The 9,959-nt window shown below is 45.7% G+C and overlaps 1 long non-coding RNA gene across 2 annotated transcripts; it reads left to right on the forward strand.

Moving 5' to 3' along the window:
- Window positions 1-1,862: 1,862 nt before the first annotated feature.
- On the forward strand, window positions 1,863-8,091 carry LOC125630947 (uncharacterized). Of its 2 annotated transcripts, XR_012666757.1 has the most exons (3): window positions 1,863-2,256; window positions 4,187-4,288; window positions 6,644-8,091. It is a non-coding gene; the product is annotated as an uncharacterized LOC125630947 (long non-coding RNA). The 2 variants fall into 2 exon arrangements; XR_012666758.1 differs by lacking the exon at window positions 4,187-4,288.
- The last annotated feature ends 1,868 nt before the right edge of the window (window positions 8,092-9,959 follow it).

Below are 9,959 nucleotides of genomic sequence, written 5' to 3' on the forward strand. Positions count from 1 at the left end.
GATGGACTGCATGATGCTCCCCACTCCCCCCTGTGGTACCTATATGAGGCTCTTCTCATACCTTGTTCTCTGCTTCCCCTTATCTTCTGTTAGTCTAGCTCCCAAACCATTGGCCAGCCTGCTCTATCCCCCAGCACTAACTCTTCTGCAGCAGCTGCTCCCCAATAGCTCCTTTGGGCACCTTGTATCTCTGCCCTTCCTGCTCCCAGCTCTTCCAGACTTGATTTGTGGCTGCCCAGCTTTAATGCAACTTTCTCTCCACAGCCAGGTCTAAGGCTGCTATGCACACACTTCACCTTCCATCTACCAGGTCCAGTTGCTGATCCTGTCTGTGCCCTCACTTGCTTATCCTGGTCACTGTGGGTAACACAGAGACCACTACTGGCTGGATGCTGATCTAAGTCACTCCCCTTCCTAAGAATTGGATGTGTTACCCAGTAAAGATTCAGCAGTCTTGCTACACTAGTTTCTCCTCTGAAAAGGTTGCTACTCTGTATTCACAGTTAAACCAGAAGGGGATCCAGTGTGCTGCCCTGTACAGTCATCCTCTGAGCTCATAACTTACTCACAGCATCACCACTTGCCTTGCTTGGGTGCAGAAATGGCATGTGGTCAGATTGTTCAACCAGCTGCTGTGTGTGTCTCATTGGCATGACTTGCTCCAATCTTTGCTCAAGACTGACCAGTAATGGCTTCTTCTATGTGCTCTCCTACTGTGTGCCACATAGTGATCATAAAGCCTAAGATATCTCCCACTCTGGGGACCTCTCTGATTGTGGAAGACCATGCTTTCCTTTGGCCTTAGCTTTCTAATCCAAAACTCTTGTTCCAAATGTAGCGCAGGCCAGACATGCACGGCTGCATCTTTGGCTTCTGCTAGAACAGGGGTGGCCAACCTGAGCCTGAGAAGGAGCCAGAATTTACCAATGTACTTTGCCAAAGAGTCACAGTAATATGTCAGCAACCCCGCATCTGCTCCCCAGCTCCCAGTGCCTCCCGCCTGCTGGCAGCCCCCACCAATCAGCACCTACTCCTCCCTCCCCCTGCCCACCACAATCAGCTGTTTCACGTGCACAGGAGGCTATGGGGGGAGGGGAAGAAGTAAGGTCATGCAAGGCTCAGGGGAAGGGGCAGGGGCCTTAGGGGAAGGGGTGGAGTGGGTGCTGGGCTTGGGGCAGAACAGGGGGTTGAGCAGTGAGCATCCCCCAGCACATATAGCTCCAGCCCCGGAATCAGTGCCTAGGTAAGGAGCTGCATACTAACCGCTGAAGAGCTGCATGCAGTTCCAGAGCCACAGGTTGGTCACCCCTGTGCTAGAAAGTTCATTCATCCATCCTTTTTTCAGCATCTCAGCAGGATTCATTTCCTGGGATTTTCTTACGGCTTCCACTGGCTTGTCTCTTACTTAAACATCTCCCCCCACCCCAGTGCTAGTGTCCTCATGTTTCAAGGCCATCACCCAGAATCTGAAGCAATTCTTTCCTATGTGCACTCTGATTCTTTATCCTTCTTCCCATCCTTGTCACTGTGATAGCTCTGTTGGCCAGTCTATGGCCTATCTTTCCATGTGAGAGTGCATCTATTATTTTCTGCTCCATATTCACAGCCTTGTTCCAACATCCTACCAGAGCCTGTGACGTTCACTTGAGACACAGAGATCTGAGAGCCATGAAAGCAGACGTTTATTTTCACACACTGAACTACCCAAACCAGCCAAAACTGGCTGGGCTATCCCCAAATATTCTAACTCAGTTGCCATAGCAACAACAAGGTGCTATTACCACAACAACCAAATACACAACATATTCCTCCCCCCTTAATAAGAACATCCCCTAAATAAAACAAACACTAAACTAGAGAAGGAGGGTAGACTGCCTCCATTCCCGGCTAAACCCAGGGGATTATTTTGCCCCATAACCGTGGGTTCGCCCTAGCTAAAGATCCAGCCATTGAGGGGGTCTTCTGTCTCTAGGTGGATTACGGTGAACTTCTGGTGTTGTTGCACCCGAAAGTACCTTGGGCGCTGGCCTGACAATGGGCTCGGGGTTCGTAGCATGAACGGGTGAGGAGGTGGCATCAGCTTGTTCCGGGCAAGGGGGTATCTCAGCCGCCAGCAGTAATGGAGGAGAACAGTCAGAAACAGGTGATTCTTGATTCGGTGTCTCGCCAGAAGGGGTGAAGTCAGACAACTCAACTGAAGATGTGTCCTGATGACTGGCAGGACCTGGCAACAGCTGATCTACATGTCGCTGCCAGGTGAGATTCTTTGCAGCCCGGACTGTGTAGGAAACAGGTCCTGTTTGAGTGATGATCATGGCAGGGACCCATTTAGCTCCAGAAGTATAATTGCGAGCCAAAACTGGCTGTCCTGAGCTAAAGGTTTGGTCTTTTGCTCTGGGTGCATGCCTGATGACTTCATATTGCTGCTGACTTTGCACAATTTGTCTGGGTTCAGAAGGTTTCAGCAGATCAAAGCAAGTGCGCAGCTGTCGTCCCATCATTAGAAAGGCTGGGGATGCCTTGGTTGTAGCATGAGATGTGTTTCTGTAGGAAAGTAAGAAGGTATCCAGACGCTTTTGAATGGAGTGTTGTCCCTTTGCTGATTTCAAAGCTTGTTTCATTGTCTGCACAAATCTTTCAGCTAATCCATTGGTTTGATGGATGATATGGTGCTGAAGTGATGTGGTGTATCCCATTTGCCTTAGTAAAATTTTGAAACCCCCGAGAGATGAACTGCCGTCTGTTGTCGCTCACAAGTTGTTCTGGCAGACCGAAACGACGAAAGAGTCCCCTTAGTTTTTGGATAGTATTCCCTGCAGTAGTGGACTGCATTGTAGAGACTTCTGGCCATTTAGAATGGGCATCTACCACCACCAAGAACATGCTTCCTTCAAGGGGGCCAGCGAAGTCAACATGAACACGTTGCCAAAGGTTTTCAGGCCAGTCCCATGGGTGTAGGGGCGCCCACTGGGGTGCATTCCTGACACCCTGACATGACATACAAGCTCTTGCCTTCTCTTCAATAGCACTGTCCAATCCAGGCCATCAAAAATAGCTTAGTGCAATTTCTTTCATGCGCACTATTCCACAGTGACCAGAATTCAGCTGTTCTAACATCTGTGATCTCAGTGGTGGTGGGATAATGACACGTCTCCCTCACAACAAACAACCAGATTGGATTGATAACTCTGTCCTCCTGGACATGTAGGTAACAAAGTTGGGTGAGACCGGAGAGGTTTGTCGAGATTTCCCATGAATCACCAGGTCCATAACTTGGGACAATACTGGGTCAACGCGATTTGCCTTCTTTATCTGAATAGCAGTGATGGGTGTATTCTGTATGTGTTCAAAGTAGAAGATTTCCTTTTGGGCAGTATCTTCATGTTTGACTGGCAAAGGCAACCGTGAGAGACCATCTGCATTGCCATGCAGAGTGGATTTCTGATATTTGATTTCATATGTGTGTGCTGAAAGTAACAATGCCCAATGTTGCATATGACTAGCAGCTAATGGGGGAATGCCTGCATAGGGTCCAAAAATTGACGTCAGAGGTCGATGGTCTGTAAGAAGAGTAAACTTCCACCCAAACAGGTACTGATGAAACTTCCGAATTCCAAAAACGATTCCCAATGCCTCGCGTTCGATTTGGGCATAGTTAGTTTCTGCTTTGCTTAGAGTGCGTGAAGCAAAAGGAATAAGTCTCTCTTCTCCCGAAGGCATAATGTGTGGCACAACTGCTCCCACTCTATAAGGGGAGGCATTGCAGATCAATTGTAGGGGTAAGGATGGATCAAAGTGTGTTAGAACTTCAGAATTTAGCAATGCATCCTTAGCTTTGTTAAATGCAACATTATAGGCTTCAGTCCACTTCCAGGTCTTATTCTGCCCAAGGAGTTCGTGAAGTGGTTTTAGCAGTGTGGCTAACTGTGAGATGAACTTTCCATAATAGTTCAATAGTCCTAGAAACGAGCGCAGCTGGCTAACATTTCGAGGTTGGGGAGCCTCCACAATAGCCTTAACTTTTTCAGGGGCCTTCTGAGACCCTCAGCATCAATGATGTGTCCCAAAAATTCAACAGAGGGCTGGAAGAATTCATATGTATGTTTGCGGACTCGTAGGCCATATTCTTCCAGTCTTTGTAGGGTAGCCTCTAAATTCTTTAAGTGATCCTCTTCATTCCTTCCAGTGACCAGAATGTCGTCCAGATAACACTGAACTCCTGGCAAGCCGCACAAGATCTGGTCCATAGACCTCTGGAACAGGGCAGGAGCAGATGTTATTCTGAAGGGTAAGGACAGTATCGATAAAGCCCCTTATGAGTCACAATAGTCAACAGCTCTTGGGACTTATCATCAACGTGCATCAGTAAATGCGCTTGACTCAGATCAATCTTACTGAATTTTTGTCCCCCAGCCAGGCCCGTGAAGAGGTCATTGATGCGGGGAAGCGGGTATTGCTCTGCACACAACACAGTGTTGACAGTGACTTTAAAATCACTGCAAATCCGGAGGGAGCCATCTTTCTTCACTATTGGAATGATAGGAGTGGCTATGATTGCTATGGCTACTAGGCTTTATTCTATCCTCTTCATTATCCCTGCTTCTATGAGAGCCCTGGTTCTTGGTGATATTAGTGCCTCTGCACTATTCTGACTGCCAGTGTTCAATTTAACCCATCTGAAAAGAAGTGTCATTTTTTCTAATGAAATATTTTTAAAAATGGTCCAGCTGTTGAAGATCCAAGGGGGGCAGTGTCTGCTTTCAGCAGCAGCAGAGCACATAGTTGAGAAGCTCTGTCTTAATCAATAGATGTCAGTGTATCATCAGTAGAAATTATTCTAGGAGTGGCTTTCACCAACTGAAAAAAAAATGTAAGTGGCTAGTCCTTCGACCATATTAAAGAAGCAGCATACTGACAGGTTATTTTTCAGGCTCTGCAATAATCAGATTGGTTTGCTGTTGGAGGCAGAATTGCTTGTACTCTATAGCACAGTAAAGAGATTATTCATCTGTCACTAAAACATAGATACAAATTCCAAGGTGGAATTTAAAAGCTGTGCTACACAAACACTAGTTTAGGGGAGAAAAAATAAACTTTTCTGCTGCAAGAGGAATGGAGGTAAGCAGAACGCAATTTCTCACAATGGAAGCTGGCTCAAAACATCAAATTAAACCTCCCACATAAGCAAAAAGTGCTGTAAGATCTTTAATGTCCATGATTTGTCAGAGTTTTGTTTTACATTGTCTCTGAAAAAATACTCCTCTATATGTAACAGTGGTGTCCTTATAACCAGGTCAAGGCATTTCCAGGAGGAAAGATTTAAAAGTTTGAGTGCACACTACCACTTCCCTTAACTCTTGTATGTTCCTAGGAGGTCTCATATCCAAGCCTGACCCTGCTTTAATTGACAAGAGCTGAGCCCTTGCCAGCCCAATGTGTGGTATATTTGCAGGCTGGGGAATAACACCCTTCCCCATTAATGAATGTTTCCATGCTCAATACTGAACCAGAGATTAGCACACCTTATCTGTTAATACATCTGCTGAATACCAGTTCAAGTCAGTGCTTTCATCTGAGGTGCAATCTGGTAGCAATACGCTATTTATGAGTAAATCTGTTCAGGGAAGAGCATTATGGCTAGACTTTTCGGAAGGTTTCAGTGGGCTGTATTGTATCCTTTAACAATACAATAAACATAGATTTTTTTATTGCCATATAAATTTTGCATGAATGATAAGCTCAAGAGTTATAAACAGCATTTAACACAGTACTTTTCAGTGTCCTGTAATAACAGACAGACTATAGGAAGAACATATACAAGATCAGTAGCTCTGGCTTTATTTAACAAGACAATTTCTGTGACAGGGAAAGGTCATATCACAGTCTTTGATTTATTTCTTTTCATAGTAACAATGTCTATTTATAAATGATGATTAAATGAAAGCATATTATGGAACAGAGGCTGGAAAACTGACCCCAGGCTATAACTGTACAGTAGTGTAATATTTGCTTTGGGTGAAATAAAGTTTTGGGGCTACTTGATGAGTCATTTGTTATAGCTGTAATTTGATTTTTAAATAAGGATGATTAGTGTTCCGCAACTGAGAAAATCATGCTGTCCTTTTCTCCTTCCCCCCACTATTCTCTGCTTCAGTATGGAAGGTGAATAGTGCAGCTAGGCTCCTCAAAACAAATTGTAGAATGTAATTATCAGCAAATTCCACTTCTTAATAGATAGCCTTGCTGCTTTGTGGGATGGGGTTGTTTGCATAACATGATACTTAGCCTCCGCACTAAAAAGAGACAATGTAGCATCTAGACAGAGGTGTTTGTTTGGCTAAGGCTATGTCTACACTAATGAAGTCCATGCAACTTATGCCGATGATCATAAACCACTAAAATTATATCACTTGTGCATGTTCACACAACACTCCTTGTGTCAGCAGAGCAAGTCCATAATTGGTGCTCTAGCACTGAAAGAGATCAGTGCACTGTGGGTAGAAACTCGCCACCTTCTGCCGCTAGAAGTTGTGGGAATGGATCACTGTGCATCATGGTTGCGGGCTCACCATCACATGATGCAGTTTTTTCTGTCCCATCATTTCATGGCCTTCCAGTTACATTTTGTGCTTTTTTTTAACAGCCCGTGCAAACTGTGTGCCACCATCTCTGCCTGAAAGCATGGATCCTGCATTACTGTCCAGTCTTGTGGTAATTGTTATGAACACAACATGGCAGATCATGCAGTATTTCATGAACTACAAGTCCAAACAGGAATCCCTGGGGCTTGCCCTGCTATGTGCCAGGGGAAAAAAACAATTCCAGATTACTTTTGGCATTCATGGAGCAGCTGCACGTGATGGATCATTGCTACTGGGCTTGGGAAACAAGTACTGAATGATGGGATAAGATCATTATGCAGGTATGGGATGACAAGCAGTGGCTGCAAAACTTCTGGTTGTGCAAAGTCATATTCCTGGAATTGTGTATGGTGCTCGCCCTTGCCCTCTGGCACAAGGACAGCAAAATGAGAGCTGCCCTTGAAGAAGAGCGTGATGATCGCTGTGTGGAAGCTGGCAACTCAGACTGCTACCGGTCAGTCACAAATCTGTTTGGAGTTGGGAAGTCGACAACTGGGGCTGCATTCATGCAAGTATCCTCAGCCATTAATCACCTCCTGCTGAGAACGATTGTGACTCTGAGAAATGTCCGTGAAATAGCAGATGGCTTTGCTGCAATGCGATTCCCTAACTGCAGCGGGGCTATAAATGGCATGCATATTCCAGTTTTGGCCCAGGACCATTTTCTGATGGAGTACATCAATAGAAAGGGGTACTTCTCCATGATATTTCAGGTGCTTTTGAATCACTGGGGTAATTTCACTGATATCAATGTGGGGTGGTTCGGGAAGGTGCATGATGGATGCATCTTCAGAAACACTGACCTGTATAGAAAGCTGCAAACAGAGACTTTCTTTTTAGACCAGAAGATTCCAGTGGGGGATGTTGAAATGCCCACTGTGATACAGGGAAACCCAGCCTACCCCTTAATCCCTTGGCTCATGAAGCCTTATACGGGAAACCTTGACAGCAGCAAGAAGTGCTTCAACAGTCTCAGCAGGTGCAGAATGACCATTGAACGTGCGTTTGGAAGATTAAGGGCTTGCTGGCACTGCTTTTATGGCAGGTTAGACCCCAGTAAAGAAAACATTCCCATGGACATAGCAGCCTGCTGTGCTCTGCATAACATTTGTGAAGCTTAGGGGGAAAAGTTTCCCCAGTGGTGAAGCATTGAGGCAGATCGACTGGTGGCTGATTATGAGCAGCCAGATACCAGGGCTATTAGAGGGGCTCAACAGGGCTATTCAAATCAGGGAGGCTTTGAAGCAGCATTTTGACAATGAGCCCCAGTTATGTGTCTTTCTGGAATGAATTCAGCCAGGCTTTGTTTACTTGCCCCCTGGAATGACCCTTGTAATGATTGCTTCCTGAGTGTGATTTGTAGTCTGCAAATGTGCCAATTGCTACTGTGTATGATGAATTCCAGCAGCAACCTCTGTGTGTAGGAGAAAAATAAAGATTATTTTTCTTTCTATGAGTACATCTTTATTAAAGAGCAATAACCAATACACAGAATTTGATGTCTTACAAGGGACATGACACTGAGGAGCACTCTCTTAATGGACGCTCTCATAGCTGTGTGTAAATACAGCTGTAATTAGGGAACCTATCCAAAGGGGTGGAGTGAAAGGGGTACTGTGATGGGCCGAGAACACACAAGGACTGAGGGGAGTGGGGGGGAGTTTGGGGAGGGCATAGCATGCAGTTCTGTATGGGCTGCATGTGTTCTGACTGCACTGCAATCAGGGACTTCAGCATCTCTGTTTGGTCCTCCATCAGTTTTATCATTTGCTCCTGGCCCATTAAAATATTTTTCTGGCCTTGCTTCTATTTTCAGTTTTTTGTAATTGTCTCTCTCCATGCCCTGTGATCATTATCTGCAGCATCAGATGATTGGAGCAGCTCCCTAAACATGTCCTCCTTACTCCTCCTGGGTTGCTTCCTTATCTGACAGGAGGATCCGATGAAGTGAGCTGTAGCTCACGAAAGCTTATGCTCAAATAAATTTGTTAGTCTCTAAGGTGCCACAAGTACTCCTTTTCTTTTTGTGAATACAGACTAACACGGCTGCTACTCTGAAACTTATCTGACAGGAACACTCAGCCAGTGTATAGGGAGTTCCCCTCCAGGGCACATCTGCAGAATCACAAGAAACAATAAACAGAGCACAGAGGCAGTATTGTGAGTAAAGTCACAGTATCAAATCATAATAGTTAAATACACCTCTTTCTCACTCTCCCTTGGCAAGCACACAGCTTGGCGAGCTCCCTAAACATGGTGAGGTCAGCCCTGGGGGTTGTGGAGGCAAAGGTCCAAGATGGGGCAAAGGGTCTAGGTGTTTTTTTAAGGGAATAACTGCACGTGCCTAGGGACACTATTGTATATTTTGCCACCATTTTCCACAGGCAGGTATCTCACTGAAGCTGGTATCTCACTCCTGAGGGTAAACAAGGATGCATCTTCCACATGCGTTCAGTTTCAGATTGGGTCCCTATGCTGCTCACCTGTGTGCTGTTTTGGTCCCTGCACAAGTCATTGCCCATTGACATGGCAAAGTTTCCTGCAGTGTGGGAAAAACAAAGCAGCTCTGTGCCAAGGAACCTTCATCACAGGATTGGTGAGTATAGAATCATAGAATATCAGAGTTGGAAGGGACCCCAGAAGGTCATCTAGTCCAACCCCCTGCTCGAAGCAGGACCAATTCCCAGTTAAATCATCCCAGCCAGGGCTTTGTCAAGCCTGACCTTAAAAACCTCTAAGGAAGGAGATTCTACCACCTCCCTAGGTAACGCATTCCAGTGTTTCACCACCCTCTGAGTGAAAAAGTTTTTCCTAATATCCAATCTAAACCTCCCCCACTGCAACTTGAGACCATTACTCCTCGTTCTGTCATCTGCTACCATTGAGAACAGTCTAGAGCCATCCTCTTTGGAACCCCCTTTCAGGTAGTTGAAAGCAGCTATCAAATCCCCCCTCATTCTTCTCTTCCGTAGACTAAACATCCCCAGTTCCCTCAGCCTCTCCTCATAAGTCATGTGTTCAAGTCCCCTAATCATTTTTGTTGCCCTTCGCTGGACTCTCTCCAATTTATCCACATCCTTCTTGTAGTGTGGGGCCCAAGACTGGACACAGTACTCCAGATGAGGCCTCACCAATGTCGAATAGAGGGGAACGATCACGTCCCTCGATCTGCTCGCTATGCCCCTACTTATACATCCCAAAATGCCACTGGCCTTCTTGGCAACAAGGGCACACTGCTGACTCATATCCAGCTTCTCATCCACTGTCACCCCTAGGTCCTTTTCCGCAGAACTGCTGCCTAGCCATTCGGTCCCTAAT

The sequence above is a fragment of the Caretta caretta genome, chromosome 2 (genome assembly GCF_965140235.1).
Source record: "Caretta caretta isolate rCarCar2 chromosome 2, rCarCar1.hap1, whole genome shotgun sequence".
Taxonomy (NCBI): Eukaryota; Metazoa; Chordata; order Testudines; family Cheloniidae; genus Caretta; species Caretta caretta.